The following is a 22,837-nucleotide window of genomic DNA, read 5'->3' as shown; positions in this document are numbered from 1 at the left end:
TATCATTGATACGTCAAAAAGGTTATTCCCACCAGTGATAGTAACAAAATGCATGTTTTTTCAAGGCCATTTGTATGTAAATGATACTCAACTATTTCCAATAAACTATTTGATGGCAAACATGGCATAACTTAGAAAACATGGACTTTAGAGACACTTTTTTAGAGAAATATATCTGGCACTATTCCCGATTAGCTCTGTAACTTTGTGTAAATGTTTTAATTTTACTGAACCGATTTTCTCATCTATAAGATGAGAAATGGACCTCCCAGAGTTAAGAATTAGGTGATATAGGGCCTCTAAGGTTTCTTGCACACAATAACTGTTTAGTGGTAGCCAGAATAAATAGTTACAGTAGCATTTTAAAGACATCATTCCCATATCACACAATTCAGAGTATGCAGCTTTTAAAAAGTATTCATAGTGCTGTGCAATAATCACTGCAGTCTAACTTTAAAATGTGTTCATGCCCTTTAAAAAGAAATCCTGTACACAGTGGCACTCGGTCCCCATTATCCCCCTCCTGCTTTCCTACCCTGTTTAGTCGCTCAGTCATGCCCAGCTCGCTTGTGATCCCATGGACTGAAGCCCGCCAGGCTCCTGTGTCCATGGGATTTCCCAGGCAAGAATACTTGAGTGGGTTGCCATTTTCTTCCCAGCCCTAAGCAACCACTGATCTTTCTATAAAGTGGCCTATTCTGAACGTTTCATATAAATGGAGTCATAAAATATGTGGCCTTTGGTGACTGGCTTCTTTCACTTAACATAATGTTTCTAAGGTTCATTCTTATACTGTGTATCAGTATTTCATTCTTCTGTGTTAGCAAATAATCTATTGTATAGATACAGCAATAGGATTGGGAGTACATTTTATTGTTATGGTTTAAGTCCTGGGATGGGGAGGTTATCCCAGATTATCTGGGTGGGCTCAGTGTAATCAAAGGAGTACTTAAAAGTGGAAGAGGGAGGGGAAAGAGGAGGTCAGAGTGATGGGATGAAAGGACTTGGTGCATTTTTACTGGCTTTGAAGGAAGAAGGAGATATAAACCCCCTTAAGTCCCTGTTTTCTGACTTGTTTAGGAACACTTTCTGAGATATTGATTTGAAGTGTAACAGTTTATAAGAAACTTAAGGGAGGTGGGCAGAGGAAATAAAGGCTTATTGGCATCAGCTGTTCATGAGGATTATACCTGGACTTTTGAGAGATGATATAGCAACAGTAGTTGCCAGTGGCCAAAGAGAGTGTGGGATGCACAGAAGGAAAATACAGTACCTATTTGGGGGTTGGGAGAGGGACAACTTCCTTTGTAATCTTTGTAGAAACAAATGGGCAATGCTTGTCAGGCATTATATTAAGTATTTTATATAAAATATTAATCTTATATAAGTACACACATATAAATATGTATGATTATATAATATAAATATGTATATACACATATACATACACATATAATATTTTTTGAAGTATAGTTGATTTATGATGTTTCTGTTGTGCAATGAAGTGATTCAGAATATATACCTTTTCAGGTTCTTTTCCATTATAGTTTATTACTAGATACTGAATATAGTTTCCTGTGTTATACATTTGGACCTTGTTTATCTATTTTTATATAGTAGTTTGAAACATGTCCTCTTTTAAGGTTTGAGTCTGAGGAAGAGTCAGTTCTTGTAAAAAAAAGTGAATTATAAGCATATCTTAGAGATTATTGTGCGTTTGATTCTAGATCACTGCAGTGAAGTGAATATTGCAATTGAGTCACGTGGAATTACTTGGTTTCCCAGTACATATGAAAGTTATGTTTATACTATAGTCTATTAAGTGTGCAATAGCATGCTGTCTTACAAAAACAATATATACCTTAATTCAAAATGCTTAATTGCTAAAAAGTGCTAACCATCATCTGAGACTACAACAAGTCAATCTTTTTGCTGGTGGAGGGTCTTTTTTTTTTTTTTTTTTTTAAGGTTTTTTTGATGTGGACCATTGTTGAAATCTAGGCTTCCTTGGTGGCTCAGCTGGTAAAGAATTTGCCTGCAATGCCGGAGACCTGAGTCAGTCCCTGGGTTGGGAAGATCCCCTGGAGAAGGGAATGGCTACCCACTCCAGTATTCTGGCCTGGGGTTGCAAAGAGTCAGACACAACAGAGTGACTTTCACTATTGTTAAAATCTTAAATTTGTGCAGTATTGTTTATGTTTTATGTTCTGGTTTTTTGGCCACGAGGCATGTGGGATCTTAGCTTCCGAACCAGGGATCAACCCGCACCCCCTGCCTTGGAAGGCGGGGTCTTAACCACTGGACAGTCAGGGGAGTCCCAGAGGATCTTGCCTGGATGTTGATGGCTGCTGACGGGATCAGAGTGGTGGTTGCTGAAGGTTGGGGTGACTGGAGGTTTTTAAAAATAAGACAACAAACATGGAGTTTGGTACATGAATTGACTTTTCATTTCATGATTTCTCTGTTGCATGTGATGCTGTTTGACAGTTTTTACTCACAGTAAAACTTCTTTAAAAATTTAAGTTAGTCTGCTGCTTTATCAACTAAGTTTATGTAATAGACTAAATTCTTTGTTGTCATTTCAACAGTCTTCACAGCATCTTCACAAGAATAGTTTCCATCTAAAGGAGCCACTTTCTTTATACATCCATAAGAAGCAACTTCTCATCCATTAAAGTTTTATGAGATTGCAGCATTTCAGTCATATCTTCAGGCTCAACTTCAAATCCTAGTTCTCTATTTCCACCACATCTGCAGTTCCTTCCTCCACTGAAGTCTTGAACCCCTCAAAGTCATCCATGAGGATTGGAGTCAGTCTCTTCCAAACTGCTGTTACTGTTGATATTTTGACCTCTTCCCATGAATCAAAAAGTTCCTTTTTTTTTCAATTTAAATTTTTTATGAAGATTCTTAATATCATCTATTAATACAATGGTGAATCTTTAATATTCTGTAATAAACCATAATGGAAAAGAATATGCAAAAGAATATATATATTCAGCTATACTACACTTAAAAGTAATGGTGAATCTTTTCCAGAAAGTTTTTGATTTACTTTCTTCAGATGTATCAGAGGAATCGCTATGTATGGTGGCTTGATCCATGGTCTGCAGAATGGATGTTGTGATAAGCAAGCAAGAAAATAACATTAATTGCCTGTGCATCTCTGTCAGAGCTCTTGGGAGACCAAATGCAATGTCAGTGAGCAGTAATACTTTGAAAAGAATTTTTTTTTCCTGAGCAGTAGGTCTCAACAGTTGCACTTAAAATATTCAGTAAACCATGTTGTAAACAGATGCACCGTCAAGCTTTGTTGTTCGATTTATGAGAGCACAGGCAGGGTAGATTGAGCATAATTCAGAAGAGCCATAGGATCTTTGGAATGATAAATGAGCTTCAACTTCAAGTCATTACCTGCATGATTCCCTAAACAAGAGAGTCAGCCTATCCTTTGAAGCTTTGAAGTCAGGCACTGACTTATCTCTAGCCATGCAAGTCCTAGAATGCATTTTTTCCAATAGAACGCTGTTCCGTCCACATTGAAAATCTGTTGTTTGTTTAGTTCTTTGGCCCATTTTTTGATTGGGTCGTTTATTTTTCTGGAATTGAGCTTCAGGAGTTGCTTGTATATTTTTGAGATTAATCCTTTGTCTGTTTCCTCATTTGTTATTATTTTCTCCCAATCTGAGGGCTGTCTTTTCACCTTACTTATAGTTTCCTTTGTTGTGCAAAAGCTTTAAATTTTCATTAGGTCCCATTTGTTTATTTTTGCTTTTATTTCCAATATTCTGGGAGGTGGGTCATAGAAGATCTTGCTGTGATTTATGTCGGAGAGTGTTTTGCCTATGTTCTCCTCTAGGAGTTTTATAGTTTCTGGTCTTACATTTAGATCTTTAATCCATTTTGAGTTTATTTTTGTGTATGGTGTTAGAAAGTGTTCTAGTTTCATTCTTTTACAAGTGGTTGACCAGTTTTCCCAGCACCACTTGTTAAAGAGATTGTCTTTTTTCCATTGTATATCCTTGCCTCCTTTGTCAAAGATGAGGTGTCCATAGGTTCGTGGATTTATCTCTGGGCTTTCTATTCTGTTCCATTGATCTATATTTCTGTCTTTGTGCCAGTACCATACTGTCTTGATGACTGTGGCTTTGTAGTAGAGTCTGAAGTCAGGCAGGTTGATTCCTCCAGTTCCTTTCTTCTTTCTCAAGATTACTTTGGCTATTCGAGGTTTTTTGTATTTCCATACAAATTGTGAAATTATTTGTTCTAGTTCTGTGAAAAATACCGTTGGTAGCTTGATAGGGATTGCATTGAATCTATAGATTGCTTTGGGTAGAATAGCCATTTTGACAATATTGATTCTTCCAATCCATGAACACGGTATATTTCTCCATCTGTTTGTGTCCTCTTTGATTTCTTTCATCAGTGTTTTATAGTTTTCTATGTATAGGTCTTTTGTTTCTTTAGGTAGATATACTCCTAAGTATTTTATTCTTTTTGTTGCAATGGTGAATGGTATTGTTTCCTTAATTTCTCTTTCTGTTTTTTCATTGTTAGTGTATAGGAATGCAAGGGATTTCTGTGTGTTAATTTTATATCCTGCAACTTTACTATATTCATTGATTAGCTCTAGTAATTTTCTGGAAGAGTCTTTAGGGTTTTCTATGTAGAGGATCATGTCATCATGAGTCAGGTGCTCGGGCCTGGTGCACTGGGAGGACCCTGAGGAGTCGGGTGGGGAGGGAGGTGGGAGGGGGGATCGGGATGGGAAATACGTGTAACTATATGGCTGATTCATGTCAATGTATGACAAAACCCACTGAAATGTTGTAAAGTGATTGGCCTCCAACTAATAAAATAATATTAAAAAAAAAAAAAAAAAAAGAAAATCTGTTGTTTAGTGCAGTCCCCTTCATTAATGATCTCAGCTAGATCTTCTGAGTAACTTGCTGCAACTTCTCCATCAGTTCTTGCTGCCTCACCTCGCACTTTTATAAAGGCAGCTTTTTTTCCCCTTAAACCTTGTGATCCAGCTCCTGCTAACTTCCAACTTTTCTTCTGCAGCTTCCTCACCTCTCGCAGCCTTTGTGAGCTAGAACTGAGAGTTAGGGCCTTGCTCTGAACTAGGCTTTGGCCTAAAGGAATGTTGTGGCTGGTTTGATCTTCTATCCACACCATTAAAACTCTTCATATCAGCAATAAGGCTGTGTCACTTTCTTGTCCATTGTGTATTCACTGGAGTAGCACATTTAATTGCTCTCAAGAACATTTCCTTTGCATTCACAGCTTAGCTGTTGGTCTTCCTCTCTAAGCTTTAGATTTAAAGTGAGAGACACTGTAATTTTCTTTATCTTTCTGGCTTACTTCACTCTGTATAATGGGCTCCAGTTTCATCCATCTCATTAGAACTGATTCAAATGAATTCTTTTTAACAGCTGAATAATATTCCATGGTGTGATAACCCTATATGCAAAACAGAAAAAGAGACACAGAAGTACAGAACAGACTTTTGAACTCTGGGGGAGAAGGTGAGGGTGGGATATTTTGAAAGAACAGCATGTATATTATCTATGGTGAAACAGACCACCAGCCCAGGTGGGATGCATGAGTCAAGTGCTGTGGGATGCATGAGTCAAGTGCTCCGGCCTGGTGCACTGGAAGACCCTGAGGAGTAGGGTGGAGAGGGAGGTGGGAGGGGGGATCGGGATGGGGAATACGTGTAACTCTATGGCTGATTCATGTCAATGTATGACAAAACCCACTGAAATGTTGTGAAGTGATTGGCCTCCAACTAATAAAATGATATTAAAAAAAAATAATAAAGTGAGAGACAGGTTAATCTTCCTATTTGAACACTTAGAGGCCATTGTGGTATTGTTAATTGCCCTAATTTCAATATTGTTGTGTCTCAGGAAATGCGGAGACCTGAGGAGAGGGAAAGAGAAGGGGAATCAGCCGGTCAATGGAGTAGTCAGGACATAACCAGTATTTATCAGTTCAGTTCACCACCTAATATGGGCATGATTCATGGCACCATAAAACAGTTAAGATAGACCATCAAAGATTACCGTGACAAGCTAGAGGAGTGAGACAGGCCAGGAGGAGGGAGGGCGGTTCAAGATGGAGAGGTCATCGGTATACTTGCGGCTGATTGGTGTTGATGCACCCAAGTTAGGGGCCTTCTCTCCTTGCTTTCTTGCAGATGGGGAACACTGATTGTCATGTTTTACTCTGAGCATCAGCTGAAGTGTCTATGGCATAAGTATGCACTTGGGTCCTCGTTATTCCCTTGCACGTGGGAATGTGTCTTTACAGACTTGCTCAGCTTCTTCAGAATCGCTTTTTCTCCTGACCGAAGCCATATCTGACTGCATTTCATGTAAGCATGATAGACTTGACTAAAGCTTGTTAATTTAGCTAAAATGCGATAATGTATTCACAGAATTAAAGTTTAGCTGAGTGTGTATGTTAAAATAATTAAAAGTTCTATAGATTATGTATTTAATTGATAACTAAAAATAATTACTGTTAAAAAATTAAAACTAAGGCCTAGTCATCCTGAGTGTACTTGTGCACAGAAGTTCATGAACTGCAGGGGGAACTGTAGACAGCAATTTGGTTTATACAGTTTTCTGACATTAGCTATAATTCTGGCTTGATAATTCAAACCAAGTAAAGAATCCTTTAAATACCAAGAAAATTGGCAGGGGATCATTTCATTTGTAGATTCTGTCAGCCTCAAGCTGGAAGAAATAAACTGATACTCTTGTATACAGTTTTTTTCCCCTGATAGTTTAATGTTTGCTTAAAGAATACAAAAGCTATATTCCTTGAATGGTTACTCTTTCCTTTTAAGCAAATGTTACTGTTTAGTTGTTTCAGACAGTTCCAAAATGACATGATTAGGACACTTTTTGCATTTTAACCTGAGTTTGTAGTTCTTTTCTTGTTTGTTACACAGTCTTAACTCTTAGTATTATGCAGCGGTGTCTTTGAACTTTTTCAGTTGTACTGCCAGATCCTCTGTTCTTGTTTAATTTTCATCTTTAAACTTGGGGGGTGTTTATTATGTGTCTGTATAAAAAACCTCACATAAGGTAGTGTGGTCTCCACATGATTGCAGTTGATATGGTTAGTTAGCTTTCATTCTTTTAAAATGTGAGGATTTTTTTGTTTGCTTATTTGTTCTTAGTAAAGATTTTAATGATTCTGTCTGAAGTGAGGAAATCAGATTTTGTTGTAAGACTGTTATGTAACAGACACATTATTAACCACTCTTGGTTTCTGTGTTGTTGAGAAGACCCTGCATATGCAAGTGTGTGTGCTCTGGGGTTTCCCAACCTGTTTTGATGACTTCATTGATAACTCTTATTGGCTGAACACTTCTAGTTTTGAGGATCAGTGTGTAAAAGAGAATGGTAGAGTTGGAAATAAAAGTAAAACACCTTTATGCAAAGCACCATATGTACAGTGCATGCCCTCCATTTTTATGGTAGTTACAAAAGAGGTTGAAGTCTCTGCAGTTAAATGCCGTCTTTCGTGTCTTTACTGTCTGCATCACGCTTTCATCAAGTTGAATTCTGGTCGACACTACCTGGCATCGGGAAACTTAAAACAAACTCTAGAACAGAATGGTCATCATACAGGGAAGGTTGCTTTTTCTTTTCCTGCCTCTGCAGCTGGTTAGTACCTATTTAGATAAGCTTTGCTTTGTACTCTGCAACTTTCTTCCCTAGAGTCAGTGAACAAAGGAGCCACTTGGGTAATGGCTTAACCAACTAGATCCCTCAGAAATCTAAGTTCACCCTCTTCTCCTTTCTTTTCCCAGTCAGACTAATATTTATATAGTTACCACAATCAAAGTCTCTGCCAAAATTGAGGCCCTTGGTAGCCTAGAAGAGTGCAGTAGTAGCTTTGATAGTTCATTGGTTTGTTTATAGAAATAACATTTTTTTCCTGATTGCATACTAATCATATAATTGCACAATGTTGGGAAAATATAGAAAAACACACAAAGTACCTATAATCCTCATACTCCAGAGGTAGCACTTGTTAATATTTTGGTATATAACTTTCTAGTGTTTTCTTTCTTATGCATATGCATTATTATGTGTGAAAAATAATCTCTTTTCTATAAAATGAATACTTCAACACATATTTGCTGAATACTGATTATGTACTGTTGTGTTTGACGCTGGATTATTGCAACTGTTTTAAACATTCTTATAAATATATTATGCACATTCTCCATTTATAATCTGTTTTTAAATAAATTTGAGCCTTGACCACCCATCCCCACTGTGGCTAAGGGACTATGCCATTTGAGAGCAACAGGGAAGAGAGCTGGGACTCCCCTTTAGGCTCAGTGGTAAAGAATCTGCCTGCTAATGCAGGAGACGTGAGTTCAGTCCCTGGGTCAGGAAGATCCCCTACAGAAGGAAATGGCAACCCATTCCAGTATTCTTGCCTGGGAAATCCCCTGGACAGATGGGCCTGGCGGGCTACAGTCCATGGGGACATGAGGAGTCGGACTTGACTTAGTGACTAAAACCAAGGAGGCCTGGTCTGAGTTTGTCAGGTCACCATGTGATACTATGTTCAGAGCTTGGTGAAGGAATCGCTTATTGTTTCCACTCAGCATGACAGAAGTTCCTGGAAAGATCATCAAAGGACTGATAGGAAGACAAGAGGGGTACTTTGAGAGGTATTATTTGAGAATCATCTTCAAATCATATGTTAAATTAATATTCTGATAAAATAATGATTAGATCTCATGGCCAATATGGAACTATTTAGATGTAAAAGACATTAAATACTTCTAGATCATATATTTGAATTTAATTTTCCCAAAGATGATTCTGAATTGAAGCTTCTGGTATCAATTAGCTTTAATTTGGACATATTCTTCTCTAGAAGGCCTCCCAGGTGTCACAGTTGTAAAGAATGCACCTATCAATGGAAGAGACACAAGAGATGAAGGTTTGATCCGTGAATCTGGAATATCCCCTGGAGGAGGAAATGACAACCCACTCCAGTATTCTTTCCTGGAAAATTCCATGGACAGAGGAGCCTGGTGGGCTACAGTCTGTGGGGTCTGTAGAGTCGGACACAAAGAGTCAGACACATCTGAGCAACTGAGCATGCACATTCTTCTCTAGGCAACTCTTGGACCCATTTTTTAAACCTTTAACCTTTCCACCTCTGACCAGCCCCTACTCTGAGATATTCTGTACACTGCCCCTGAAATAAATTCCTTGACCAACACTGGTAGGCTGAAGAGACCTGGCTCTGTCAGTCATGGAGCTTACAGTCCAGCAGAGGAAGAGAGGTACACTGTTAAGCATGCAAACAACTAACTGAAAATTGAGAAAAGTGAAGGAAGCAGCTCTTGGATAGATAACATAAGATGAGACTTGAATGAGGAGACAGCCACAGAGCTGTGCAGAACACTTCAGACACAGGGAACAGTGGATGTGAAGACCCTGGTAGTTAGCGTGTCTTCGGAACTGAAGGATGCCAGGAGCAGCTGGGGAATAGTGAGTGCCTGCTGAGAGGCTTCAGAAGGTGTGAGAGTGATGGGCAGGGACATGGAGAGGTGGAATTGTCGTGTGTAGGACCTCAAAGTCCATATGATAGCAAACTTGGATTTTAAGGACAATAAGAAACCACTGAGAGAGTAAGCAGGTAAATAATATTTAGCAATATAATAACATTTACATTTTAAAATAATTTATTTCTATAGCTTAAAGAGAATCAGTTAGAATGGAGCCATTGGAGAAGCATGAAGATTAATAAGAAGGTCATTGTAATAGTTCAGGCAAGAAATGATGGTGACTCGGGTGAAGGTGCTAACCTTCAGTGTGGTGACAGTAGATTTAGAAAATGTTGATGGATGTACTCCATAGCACCACTATCCAATAGAAATACAATGTGAACCACAAATATAAGCCAAATGTATATTTAAAAATTTCTCGTGACCATATTAAAAAAGTAAAAGGAAATAGATTAATAATTTATTTAACCCAATATATTAAAAATATCACTTTAACAGAAAATCAATATAAAAATTATTAGATAGTTGTCTTTCTCTTTTTTGTACTACGTCTTCAAAATCTGATGTGTTTTTTGTACTTAAAGCACATCTCAGTTTGGTCCAGCCCCATTTTAAGTACTCAGTGGCCACATGTGGCTGACAGCCAACATTAGATAATACAGCCGTGTAGAATTTGGTGGTCCATTGGATGTAAGGAATTAGGGAGAAGGGGAATTCTAGGATAACCCTGTGATTTCTAGTTTGAACAATGAGTATGTGGTAGTACCTTCCAAGATGAAACAAGTTAGGGGCAAGAAAGTGTTTAAGATAGAAGGAATAAAGATGCAGGTTTAGACATGGTAAACTTGAAATGTATGTAGAGACAACCTTGTCACCCCTGTGAATTAGCTTGCAATGACCTTTTTCCCCGAGTAGGAGAGGCTGCACTCTCCTACCCTCCCCAGAAGAATGCCAGGATTGTTCCGAGTACTGGCAGACATGTTTCTTGAGAACCAGGTGCCCCAAATATAGGACTTGTACCCACAAAACTAAGTTCAGTACTGGAAGGGGGTAGGATTGCTCTGTCGGAGGATGTACTCACAGTGGGTTCAGTTCCTCCTGGCCCAAGCAGGCCTCCCCATAGGATGGCTAGAGAACAAGAGAATCAAGCAACCTGTAGACTTTCTGTCTGTGAATTAGTTCCATTGTGCGCAAGTAATGCTTACTGGTATTTATGAGAAGCCCTTAACTAGACAAAAAATGCTGGAGGGGACTTCAGGTAGGCGTGCCAGAAAGGCTATTTGAATACATGAATGGAGGTTGGAAGAGAATTAATTTCCTTTTTTTGCAGCTTTATCAGAGACAATGGCATACAAATAATATTTAAATCCTTGATAATGGTTTAGAGGAGCAGCAAAGAGTAGAATGTGAGACCCAGGCTGAGGTTCTCCAAATTTTGAGGTTAGATGGGGAAAAAAAAACTAGGGCTGCTTGGAGCCATGGAACCTAGGAGAACAGAATATTTTGAGAAGGTGGCAGTGGTCAGCTGTGGTGATGCTGTGGTCAGAGGTGGAACAGGAGTTCTTCAGAGGTTTCACTATTGTCCTCTGATGATATGTAAGCCTCTGACGTTCAAAGCCCTCCACCAGCTGCTGCTTATCCTCTGCTCCACCTACACCTTTTTGATTTTTGTTTTTATTTACCTAAGCCTGTTTTTGTGCTTTCCCCCATCTCTAGTTCCAGGATGTAGTGCTTTTTATGTCTTTTAACCTTCAACCCTTACCTCAGTTGTTTCATGTGATTTGCTTTATTGTTGTTCAGTCACTCAGTCCTGTCCGACTGTTTGCTGCTCCATGAACTGCAGCATGCCAGGCTTCCCAGTCCTTCACTATCTCCCTGAGTTAAACTCATGTCCATTGAGTTAATGCCATCCAACCATCTTGTCCTTGTTGTCCTCTTCTCCTGCCTTCAATATTTCCCAGCATCAGGTAGCCAAAGTATTGGAGCTTAGGCTTCAGCATCAGTCCTTCCAATGAATATTTAGGACTGATTTCCTTTAGGATTGACTGCTTTGAGCTCCCTGCAGTCCAAGGGATTCTCGAGAGTCTTTTCTTTTTTTTTTTGGTGTTTCTTTTTATTTTTTTTTTCCATTTATTTTTATTAGTTGGAGGCGAATTACTTTACAATATTGTAATGGTTTTTGCCATACATTGACATGAATCAGCCATGGATTTACATGTGTTCCCCATCCTGATCCCCCCTCCCACCTCCCTCTCCACCCAATCCCTCTGGGTCTTCCCAGTGCACCAGCCCTGAGCACTTGTCTCATGCATCCAACCTGGGCTGGTGATCTGTTTCACCCTTGATAATATACATGTTTCGATGCTGTTCTCTCAAAACATTCCACCCTCGCCTTCTCCCACAGAGTCCAAAAGTCTGTTCTGTACATCTGTGTCTCTTTTTCTGTTTTGCATATGGGGTTAACATTACCATCTTTCTAAATTCCATATATATGTGTTAGTATACTGTATTGGTCCTTATCTTTCTGGCTTACTTTCACTCTGTATAATGGGCTCCAGTTTCATCATTAGAACTGATTCAAATGAATCCTTTTTAACGGCTGAGTAATATTCCATGGTGTATATGTACCACAGCTTCCTTATCCATTTGTCTGCTGATGGGCGTCTAGGTTGCTTCCATGTCCTGGCTATTATAAACAGTGCTGTGATGAACATTGGGGTGCACGTGTCTCTTTCACATCTGGTTTCCTCAAGAGTCTTTTCTAGCACCACAGTTTGAAAGCATCAATTTTTCGGAACTTAGCCTTCTTTATGGTCCAAGTGTCACATCCATACATGGAAAAACCACAGCTTTGACTAGAGCCACTTTTGTTGGCAAAGTGATGTCTCTGCTTTTTAATATGCTATCTAGGTTGGTCATAGCTTTTCTTCCAAGGACCAAGCGTCTTTTAATTGCATGGCTGCAGTCAACATCTGCAGAGATTTTGGAGCCCAAGAAAATAAAGTCTATCAGTGTTTCCATTTTCCCCCATCTATTTGCCATGATGGAGAAACTCTATACACTCAGCAAAAGCAAGACCTGGAGCTGACTGCGGCTCAGATCATGAACTCCTTATTGCCAAATTCAGACTTAAATTGAAGAAAGTAGGGAAAACCACTGGACCATTCAGGTATGACCTAAATCAGACCCCTTACGACTGTACAGTGGAAGTGAGAAATAGATTCAAGGGATTAGATCTGATAAACAGAGTGCCTGAAGAACTGTGGATGGAGGTTAGTGACATTGTACAGGAGGCAGTGATCAAGACCATCCCCAAGAAAAAGAAATGCAAAAAGGCCAAATGGTTGTCTGATAAGGCCTTACAAACAGCTATGAAAAGAAGAGAAGCGAAAGGCAAAGTAGAAAAAGAAAGATATACCCATTTGAATGCAGAGTTCTAAAGAACAGCAAGGAGAGATAAGAAAACATTCAAGTGATCAATGCAAAGAAATAGAGGAAAACAATAGAATGGGAAGACTAGAGATTTCTTCAAGAAAATTAGAGATACCAAGGGAACTTTTCATGCAAAGATGGGCTCAATAAAGGACAAAAATGGTATGAACCTAACAGAAGCAGACGATATTAAGAAGAGGTGGCAAAAATACAGAAGAACTATACAAAAAAGATCTTCACGACCCATATAATCATGATGGTATGATCATTCACCTAGAGTGAGACATCCTGGAATGTGAAGTCAAGTGGGCATCACTACAAACAAAGCTAGTGGAGGTGATGGGATTCCAGTTGAGCTATTTCAAATCCTAAAAGATGATGCTGTGAAAGTGCTGCACTCAGTATGCCAGCAAATCTGGAAAACTCAGCAGTGGCCACAGGACTGGAAAAGGTCAGTTTTCATTCCAATCCCAAAGAAAGGCAATGCCAAAGAATGCTCAGACTGCTGCATAATGCACTCATCTCACGTGCTAGCACAATAATGCTCAAAATTCTCCAAGCCAGGCTTCAACAGTACATGAACCTTGAACTTCCAGATGTTCAAGCTGAATTTAGAAAAAGCAGAGGAACCATAGATCAAATTGCCAACATCCACTGAATCATTGAAAAAGTGGGAGAGTTCCAGAAAAACATCTACTTCTGCTTTATTGACTATGCCAAAGCCTTTGACTGTGTGGACTGTGTGGACAACAAACTGGAGAATTCTTCAAGAGATGGGAATACCAGACCATCTGACCTGCCTCCTGAGAAATCTGTGTGCAGGTCAAGAAGCGATAGTTAGACCTTGACATGGAAGAACAGACTGGTTCCAAATATGGAAAGGAGTATGTCAAGGCTGTATATTGTCACCCTGCTTATTTAACTTATATGCAGAGTACATCATGTGAAATGCCAGGCTGGATGAAGCACAGGCTGGAATCAAGATTGCTGGGAGAAATATCAATGACCTCAGATATGCATATGACACCACCCTTATGGCAGAAAGTGAAGAACTAAAGAGCCTGTTGATGACAGTGAAAGAGGAAAGTGAAAAAGTTGGCTTAAAACTCAGCATTCAGAAAATAAGATCATGGCATCTGGTCCCAGCACCTCATGGCAAATAGATGGGGAAACAGTGGAAACAGTGACAGACTTTATTTTCTTGGGCTTTAAAATCACTACAGATTGTGACTGCAGCCATGAAATTAAAAGACGTTTACTCCTTGGAAGAAAAGCTATGACCAACCTACAGAGCTTGTTAAAAAGCAGAGACATTACTTTGCCCACAAAGGTCCGTCTAGTCAAGGCTATGGTTTTTCCAGTGGTCATGTATGGATGTGAGAGTTGAAGTATAAAGAAAGCTGAGCACCGAAGAATTGATGCTTTTGAAATGTGGTGTTGAAGAAGACTCTTGAGAGAGTCTTTTGGACTGCAAGAAGATCCAACCAGTCCATCCTAAAGGAAATCAGTCCTGAATATTCCATCTAAGGACTGATGCTGAAGCTGAAACTCAATACTTTGGCCACCTAATGCAAAGAAATAACTCATTTGAAATGCCCCTGATGCTGGGAAAGATTGAAGGCAGGAGGAGAAGGGGATGACAAAGGATGAGATAGTTGGATGGCATCACAGACTCAATGGACATGAGTTTGAGTAAACTCCGGGAATTGGTGATGGACAGGGAGGTCTGGTGTGCTGCAGTCCATGAGGTCGCAAAGAGTCGACACAACTGAACGGCTGAACTGAACTGAACTGAATTTGTCATGAAGTAGTGGTACCAGATGCTGTGATTGTAGTTTTTTGAAATGTGAGTTTTAAGCCAGCTCTTTCACTCTTCGTTAAGAGTTTCTCTTTGCTTTCTGCCATTCGGGTGGTATCATCCACATACCTGAGGTTATTGATGTTTCCTCAGCAGCCTTAATTCCAGCTTGGGCTTCATCCAGGCTCACATTTCCATGTTATACTCTGCATGCAAGTTAAATAAGCAAGGTGGCAATATACAGCTTTGATATACTCTTTTCCTATATATTTTTTTGCTATATGTTGTGCATCTGCTATACTTATTTGGATATCACTTCTGGATGTCAAGTGTTAATTTCAATTCATATGATATTTATTAATGAATTCATAATAATTAATGAATTATTGATGAATAATTGATGAATTATTATTTATTGAATTAATAAATTAATGAATTTATTAATGAATTCATAATAATTAGGGCTGACAATATTAAACAAGAAACTAAGTGCCTGTGCTATTTTTTAGACCAGTGCTCTGCAATAGAACTTTCTGCAACAATGGAAATTGCTCTGTCATATCCAGTAGGCACTACCTCATGTGGCTATTGAGTATTTTAAATGTGGCTCAAGAGACTGAGGAACTGAATTTTATTTAAAAAAGACATTTAAATTAATTAAAATGTAAATTTAATTAGCTATATATGGCTGGTGCCTACCATATTGGAGAATGCAACCTTAGACCATATGTTCTGCTTGATAAAGTCTCTCCATAGCAATAGAAAGTTTGGTCATACTATTCTCATGCATGTCTGGTAACCTACTTCAAACAACATAAACAAGCCTATTTTATTTTTTAGGTCCTTTGTAGCCATGAGATTTTGACATTCTATTAATGAGGTGGCCCCTAAAATTTTTGTGGTCAGTTTCAACACATACTATCTTTTACATCTGAAAACCTGTATAGAAACTACCTGGGAAGATGGTTATAAAACCTGCTTGATTAGATTGTTACAATCATCCAGTGAACTGTTGCTTTAATTTAGTTTTTTCCTAAGAACTTACCAGTCACTTCTCTCAGAGGAAAGTTTTCACAATCTATGCCCCTCCATATGCACTAACTTTCTGTCATATGATTCATCTTTCTCTAGACTCTGATTTTACTTCTTTTGTGTCTTACCCCTCTTTTCTAGACTCCAAAGTAGAATGCCAGAATTCCTGTTACTTGATTGTTAATTGATCTTGAACATCAATTTACACATTATTGCCTAAACTCACTTTGTATTCTAAATCTGTTATCAGTCTCAGAACTTTGTTCCACAAGCATGTATTCCTATAGTTTTAATTTACTTTTTTATAGTTTAAGGATCATTCTTTCTCAGTACACAAGAAGCTGCTCCTTCCTTTATTAATGGCTGCATAGCGATCTTTTGGATGGGTGTACCATCATTTATTTAACTAATTTTAATCAAGGGGTGTTTAATCTATTGCCATAAAAATTTTTCTGCAGGTATGTCTTTCCATGTCATTTTTTTGCAAGTACAAAATATCTATAGGACGTATTCTGAGAAATAGAATTGTTGGATCAAAGATATGTGCATTTAAAATTTTGGTAGATGTTGCTGAATTGCCTATGGTCTCTGTTATACTTCTGGGCTTTCCTGATGGCTCAGCAGGTAAAGAATTGGCCTGTAATGCAGCAGGTGCAGGAGACATGGGTTCGATCCCTGGGTTGGGAAGATACTCTGGAGAAGGAAATTGTTACCCACTTCGGTATTCTGAAAAATCCCATGAACAGGGGAGCCTGGCGGGCCACAGTTCAGGGGGTCTCAAAGCGTCGGACACAACAGAGCGACCAAGCACTCACGCACACTTCTACCAACAGCGTGTGGGGATGCCTGTTCTCCTCCACCAACAGTAGGTTTTTATTTTTTATCAGTACCAATCTCTTAGGTAAAATTGGTGTCTCCTAACTTCAACTGGGGTTTCTCTGGTGACTGACTCAGTGGTTAAGAATCTGCCTGCCAACGCAGGAGACACAGGGTTAATCCTTGGATCAGGAAGATCCCCTGGAGGAGGGCATGGCAACCCACCCTGGTATTCTTGCCTGGAGAATCCCATGGACAGAGGAGCCTAGTGAACTACAGTTCATGGGGTCTCAAAGAGTTGAACTAAACAACAATAACAAACTTCAATTCACATTTGACAATTGACATTATTATGAGTGAGGCTGAGCATCTTTTCATGTATTTAAAGCCTCATGTATTTCTTTTTCTTTAAATTGTCTTGTGCCTGTTGAGCATTTATCCCTCACAAGTGAATTCTTTGTCTTTTTGCAGGACCTTTTTGTGTATTAAAGGAAGCTAGCCTTTAGGCTGTAATAATGCTGTATTCTTTTCCCTAACTTTTAACTTTAGTCTGTTTTTTTTTTCATGTAGAGTATTTTAATTTGCATGAACTTGGTTTTATTAGTTTTTCTTTCATGGTTTAGAAAGGCTTTCACATTCCAGTATTATAAAATCATTCTCCATGTTTTCTTCTAGAGCTTTATGATTAAAAACTAAAATTTGATCCATTTCAACACCATTTGTTGAATAATTCTTTACTGAGAAATATTTGTTTCATTTCTTTACTATTATCTGTCATATGATATTGTTTCCATTTATTCTTTCTACATATGTGTGACTTGTAGCATTTTAAAGTTTTTCTTTATGTAGCTTTGACACAGTTCTTGCTAAATTTTATTACTCGGCATTTAATATTATTGCTGTAGTTTTAATAAATGGGATCTTATTAATATATTTCATTGTTTTGTAACTGATTGAAGCCCTCATTGTTTTATACAAAAAGGCTGTTTATTCACTCATTTTATCTTACTATTTCTCACATTCCTTTCTCTAATTATTATTGTGTCAGCTGATACGTTTATGAAATGTTAAATAATCATGCTAGTAATAGACATTCTTTTTCTTAACTTCAATTGAAATGCGTTTCAGTTGTGTTTCTCAATTAAGCATGATGTATATGATGTTATAAAATTGCGTGAAGTAAGACATTATCCCTTTTTTATTAAAAATTACTTAGTTAAAGAATAGACATTAATTTGATCAAATACTACTATTTAATCTATGGAAATGATTATGATTTTTCTTTTCTGCTTATTAATATGATGGATTAGATTAATACATTTGCAAATAGTGAGTATATATCATCTTGGTATGAACATAGCTGACCAGAATGTATTATTTTTTTAATGTGCTGCTAAATTCCATTTGATAATGATTTAATTAAGATTTATGAGTTGTTCTTTCACGGAGTCGTGCCTGACTCTCTACCACCACATGGACTTCATTCAGCAAGCAGGGCTCTCCTGTCCTATACATTTATACTTTAATTGATTTACATAGTTTTTTTGTGTTGAGTTTTTTTATGTTGAGTTTTGGTATCAGTGTTTTGCTGGCTTCATTAAAACAAAATGATAGTGTTATTAGCAAATGATTTATTTTCATGAATGTGAGCAAAGGAGTCTATTGTTTTTTTAATATTCTCTAGTTCTGTGGTTATTTCTAAATTTTACTTAAAAATACAATTTTTTCTCCACTTAAGTTAGAATCATGAGTGTTTATCTAAAGTATTTATCTTAAGAACTGACATTAAAAATACATTCTGCCATTTTTTTCCATTTTCTGTTTAGTCTTTTCCTGTTATCTTTATTTTGCTTTTCTTAGGTTTATTTTATTTTCCTTTTTTAAGATCTTGAGCTGAATGTGTAATTCATTCGTTTTCATTTTTTTGACCAGTAATAGAATTTTCTGAGACTATGTTTATTCTTCTGAGCATTGCTTTATCTTTTAAGTTCTGTATATCATTTTTATTACTTTTATTTTGTATGTATTTGTGAAAAATGGTGAGAGAACTGAGCTTTTATCCTTTTTGCAAGGTAATAAGGTAGCCTGCCACAGTTTTGTGGATGCTCTGACTCCTGGGTCAGAGACAAAGGGTTGTTGATTACTCACAGCAATAACAACAGTCCAAGAATTAGTAATTGTGCCAGTTCCCTGAGCCCCACTTTTCCCAAGGTGATGTGAAGAGGGCCGGGTGGCATCTGTATACACAGTGAGTTGCATTACAGGAAAGAATCCCTGAGTTTAGGACGCCTGAAGCTTTTATATTGGCCAGTAAACCTAATTGTCTTTTGAAGCTTCAAATGGAGATACTATCTCTGTCTTCCAAGATCTGTTCCAAGATCTTTCCAGGCTATTCAGTGTACAGATGTCCTTGGACAGATAGTCCAGAACAAAGGAAGTTAGTGCCTCAGCTTGCAACGTGTACGGAAACGTGAGACTTGTGGATAATTGTTTCCTAACAATATCCACCCCTTCTTTCTGTTCTGTCTTGACTGCTAGTGATTTCCCCTGAGAATATGTCACTCTCAGCTACTCCAATTAATCTGAACAACCAAGATTAGAACCAGATCCATTCACTTAGTGTCATGTAAACACATATGTATCAACAGGACTCTAAGCAGTAGATGAGGCTATAGTATATATAGCATAGTATAGTATAGTAACTATAGTATTGACCTAACCATGCCCCTCATGCTTCCAGATTCACCTAGCTGAGCAACTCCCATAAGTCATTTGGGCCTATTTTAGAAAACAAGACAGCTTTACTAATCCTTGCTGCTACTAAGTCACTTCAGTCGTGTCCGACTCCGTGCGACCCCATAGACGGCAGCCCACCAGGCTCCCCCGTCCCTGGGATTCTCAAGGCAAGAACTCTGGAGTGGGTTGCCATTTCCTTCTCCAATGCATGAAAGTAAAAAGTGAAAGTGAAGTCGCTCAGTCATGTCCGACTTGTAGCGACCCGATGGACTGCAGCCTACCAGGCTCCTCCGTCCATGGGATTTTCCAGGCAAGAGTACTGGAGTGGGGTGCCATTGTCTTCTCCATTACTAATCCTTAGAGAAATGCAAATCAAAATGGTACACCTGCTATGGAAAACAGTATGGCAATTCCTCTACAATTAAAAATGGAGTTTTCATAGGATCCAGCAATTCTGCTTCTGGTTATACATCCAAAAGAATTGAAAGCAGGACCTTGAAGAAGAACTTGCACACCTGTAATTATAGCAGCAGTATTCATAGTAGCCAAGAGTGGGAAGCAACCTAAATATCTACTGACAGAGTATTGGATAAACAAAATGTGGCATAGACATACAATGGAGTACTATTCAACTTTAAGAAGAAAGGAAATCCTGTCATGCTACAACATGGATGAACCTTGAGAATGTTATGGTAAGTGAAATAAGTCAGTCACAAAAAGAGAAATATTGTATGATTCCACTTAATGAGGTGTCAAAAAAGTCAGAATTATAAAACACAAAGTAGAATTGTAGTTTTCAGGGACTTGGAGGGAAGTGAAGTGGTGTTGTTTAGGGGTATAAAATTTCATTTTGTAAGATGAAAAAGTTCTAGAGAGCTGCTGCACAGCAATGTGAATATACCTCACATTACTGAACTATACACTTAAAAATGTTCAAGGTGGGGGAATTCCTTGATGGTCCAGTGGTTAGGGCTCCATGCTTTTGCTGCTGAGGGAGTGGGTTCAATACCTGGTTAGGGAACTAAGATCCCTCAAACCATGCATTATAGCCAAAAAAATAGTGTAAAAATAATAAAATAAAAATAAGAAGGTAAATGATATTTTACTGCAATTAAAATAAAAACAAAATCAAGTGGATTTCTCCTTCACTTCAATTTATATATTGATTTATCCATTTTTCAGCTTCAACAATTAACAAAATCATGATAAGATTAGCAATTTATTCCTATTTAATCTTTATCTCTACCTACTTCTGCATTCCTTAATTATATTGATGTAATATAATTTCAGACATAAATCTGTCCAAAAGGTAAGGATTACTAAAACTTTAAATTTATCTGTTTGGCTCAATTAAGTTCAGTTGCTCAGCCGTGTCTGACTCTCTGTGACCCCATGGACTGCAGCATGCCAGGCCTCCCTGTCCATCACCAACTCCCGGAGTCTACCCAACCCATGTCCATTGAGTCTGTGATGCCATCCAACCATCTCATCCTCTGTCATTCCCTTCTCCTCCTGCCCTCAATCTTTCCTAGCATCAGGGTCTTTTCAAATGAGTCAGCTCTTCCCATCAGGTGGCCAAAGTATTGGAGTTTCAGCTTCAATATCAGTCCTTCCAATGAACACTCAGGACTGATCTCCTTTAGGATAGACTGGTTGTATTTCCTTGCAGTTTAAGGGACTCTCAAGAGTCTTCAACACTCCAGTTCAAAGGCAACAATTCTTTGTTGCTTAGCTTTCCTTATAGTCCAGCTCTCACATCCATGCATGACTACTAGAAAAACCTTAGCCTTGACTAGACGAATCTTTGTTGGCAAAGTAATGTCTCTACTTTTTAATATGCTGTCTAGGTTGGTCATAACTTTCCTTCCAAGGAGTAAGCGTCTTTTAATTTAATGGATGCAGTCACCATCTGCTGTGATTTTGGAGCCCCCCAAAATAAAGTCAGCCACTGTTTCCACTGTTTCCCCATCTATTTGCCATGAAGTGCTGGGACCAAATGCCATGATCTTAGTTTTCTGAATGTTGAGTTTTAAGCCAACTTTTTCAGTCTCCTCTTTCACTTTCGTCAAGAGTCTTTTTAGTTACTCTTCACTTTCTGCCGTAAGGGTGGTATTGTCTGCATATCTGAGGTTATTAATATTTCTCCCAGCAGTCTTGATTCCAGCTTGTGCTTCCTCCAGCCCAGCGTTTCTGCATATAAGTTAAATAAGCAGGGTGACAATATACAGCCTTGATGTACTCCTTTTCCTATTTGGAACCAGTCTGTTGTTCCATTGTCAGTTTTAACTGTTGCTTCCTGACCTGCATACACATTTCACAGGTGGCAGATCAGGTGGTCTGGTATTCCCATCTCTTTCTGAATTCTCCAGTTTATTGTGATCCACAAAATCAAAGGCTTCGGCATAGTCAATAAAGCAGAAATAGATGTTTTTCTGGAATTCTCTTGCTTTTTTGATAATCCAACGAATGTTGGCAATTTGATCTCTAGTTCCTCTGCCTTTCCTAAATCTAGCTTGAACATCTGGAAGTTCCAGGTTCATGCCCTGTTGAAGCTTGGCTTGGGTAATTTTGAGCATTATGTGCTAGCATGTGAGATGAGTGCAATTGTGTGGTAGTTTGAGCATTCTTTGGCATTGCCTTTCTTAGGGATTGGAATGAAAACGGACCTTTACCAGTCCTGTGGCCACTGCTGAGTTTTCCAAATTTGCTGGCATATTGAGTGCAGCACTTTCGCAGCATCATCTTTTAGGATTTGAAATAGCTCAACTGGAATTCCATCACCTCCACTAGCTTTGTTCATAGTGTTGCTTTCTAAGGCCCACTTGACTTCACATTCCAGGATATCTGACTCTAGGTTGGTGATCACGTCATTGTGATTATCTGGGTCGTGAGAATCTTTTTTGTACAGTTCTTCTGTGTATTCTTGCCACCTCTTCTTAATATCTTCTGCTTCTGTTAGGTCCACACCATTTCTGTCCTTTATTAAGCCCATCGTTGCATGAAATGTTCCCTTGGTATCTCTAATTTTCTTGAAGGGATCTCTAGTCTTTCCCATTCTATTGTTTTCCTCTATTTCTTTGCACTGATCATTGAGGAAGGCTTTCTCAGCTCTCCTTTCTGTTCTTTGGAACTCTGCATTCAAATGGGTATATCTTTCCTTTTCTCCTTTGCTTTTCACTTCTCTTCTTTTCACAGCTATTTGTAAGGCCTCCTCAGACAGCCATTTTGCTTGTTTGCATTTCTTTTTCTTGGGGATGATCTTACTCCCTGTCTCCTATACAATGTCACAAACCTCCATCTATAGTTCATCAGACATTTTGTCTATCAGATGTAGTCTCTTAAATCTACTTCTCACTTCTGCTGTATAAAAATAAGGGATTTATTTAGGACATACCTGAACAGTCTAGTGGTTTTCTCTACTTCTTCAATTTAAGTCTGAATTTGGCAATAAGGAGTTCATGATCTGAACT

The 22,837-nt window shown here is 38.4% G+C and overlaps 1 long non-coding RNA gene across 1 annotated transcript in view; it reads left to right on the top strand.

The window, feature by feature from the left end:
• Positions 1 to 6,204: 6,204 nt before the first annotated feature.
• LOC136171000 (uncharacterized) overlaps positions 6,205 to 22,837 on the top strand; it is a 196,553-nt gene continuing 179,920 nt past the window's right edge. Inside the window, exon 1 of the long non-coding RNA XR_010663729.1 lies at positions 6,205 to 6,379. This is a non-coding gene — a long non-coding RNA (uncharacterized lncRNA). The remainder of the gene's footprint in view (positions 6,380 to 22,837) is intronic.

The sequence above is a fragment of the Muntiacus reevesi genome, chromosome 6 (assembly GCF_963930625.1).
Source record: "Muntiacus reevesi chromosome 6, mMunRee1.1, whole genome shotgun sequence".
Classification (NCBI taxonomy): domain Eukaryota; kingdom Metazoa; phylum Chordata; class Mammalia; order Artiodactyla; family Cervidae; genus Muntiacus; species Muntiacus reevesi.
This window is presented reverse-complemented; position numbering and strand designations above follow the sequence as displayed.